Source organism: Syngnathus floridae, unplaced genomic scaffold (assembly GCF_059516105.1).
Source record: "Syngnathus floridae isolate MCC-2025c unplaced genomic scaffold, RoL_Sflo_1.0 HiC_scaffold_32, whole genome shotgun sequence".
Lineage (NCBI taxonomy): Eukaryota > Metazoa > Chordata > Actinopteri > Syngnathiformes > Syngnathidae > Syngnathus > Syngnathus floridae.
Genome location: NW_028284061.1, coordinates 501,542 through 502,939, shown reverse-complemented (window position 1 = coordinate 502,939; position 1,398 = coordinate 501,542). Strand labels below are relative to the sequence as shown.

The 1,398-nt window shown below is 50.3% G+C and overlaps 1 long non-coding RNA gene across 1 annotated transcript; it reads right to left on the bottom strand.

Annotated features, from left to right (window-relative positions):
- Nucleotides 1–364: 364 nt before the first annotated feature.
- On the bottom strand, nucleotides 365–1,398 carry LOC148378633 (uncharacterized). Its single transcript, XR_015855734.1, has 3 exons — nucleotides 1,247–1,398; nucleotides 1,042–1,167; nucleotides 365–672 (listed from the first exon to the last, which is right to left on the bottom strand). It is a non-coding gene; the product is annotated as an uncharacterized LOC148378633 (long non-coding RNA).

Below are 1,398 nucleotides of genomic sequence, written 5' to 3'. Positions count from 1 at the left end.
AAGTGCATGGCGCTGAAGATTTGAATCTTTGAAATGCGCTGAGGTCTGACATATCAGGCAGAATGGTTTGCCATCACGTTCAACAAAAAATAGAAACTTTCCCACTCTGATTAAAACGTCCTGTGTTCATCTACGTATTTTCGTTTTGCTGTGCATCTTTTCCCTGCCATTTCGAGAGCCCAATTGACACTCATAGTTTAAAGAAATGTGTTTGCCCATCCTACTTTGTGGAATTTCACCACATGCGCTTTTGACCAAAATACCAAATTGAACTCAAGTGAAGCCAACACGCACAACCCCCCCCCCCCCCCCCCCCCCCCACACACACACACACAAATGTTGATATGAACATAAAAGAGTCGCATGCGGTTCAGGAGTTGCGGCTTGGCCAAACCTGTACTATACAACTTTATTTGTATAAAATTTTCACAACAGCTGTCACACAAACAAAGCGGGAAAAACCGAAGACGTGCGTGTTCCGCCCACGCTGGATTTATTTGCACCTTTGAAAAGACACCGTATTGCCGCAGATGTGGCAAAGAGTACTTTTGGGCATCTGAGACGGAAGGATGTCCAAAGCATCACGTCACCTGCTCTGGTAGGCATGGTGGTGGGACGTTGAGGTCAACCGCTTTGGGGTTGGCTGACTCTTTGATCGCAGGATGCCACACACTTGAAGACAGAAGCAGAAAAGCAGAGCTAAATGCAAAATGTACTCACCGGTGACTCCAATTTTTTTCCCCCCTGAAGAAACAGCTGGACGGGTGGCCCCGGCTGGCCAGTGGGACTCTTGTTATTCTGACCCTTTTTAGTGCGCGTTTGGGGCAACAACCGTTTTTTGTGGCGCTCTCTTCTGGTTCAAAAGTGCCCTGCATGTGAATTTGCTTTTCCTGCCTTCTGATTGGATGAGCGCCGGTGTGACGCGGTGCCTCTGTCACCGTGGCGGGGGGTATACGTTGGCATCGGAGCGTCTGCCAACGTCTGAGACCGGCTGGCAGTGTATCGGAGGTGTCGAGTGCGGTGCCGCTGGAGCTCACTCACCAGCTGGTGTTAGGGCCACAGAATGAAGGCCAAGGAGAAGAATAGAAAGAGAAACAGAAACTTCTCCTCCAATTGTTTGATTTGTCTCTTCTGAGCTTCGATGAATTCTTTCAGCTCTTTGTTCCTCTAGGACGGACAAATGGAAAGTGGCATTCAAAAGCCAGTAAGCGTGCAAGTAAGTGCCGGGCTGGCTTTGGGCCCTTACCTGTTGCGCGCTGTGCAGCAGATCCATTCTCTCTTGGAGGATGCAAGCGTCGCGCTCCCTCAACTCGCACATCAGGGCTCGCTTCCATTGGTCCACGGCGCTCCTAAGCTCTTCTCTCTGATCCGCCGTCAGCACGTCATTCACGCCAGCGT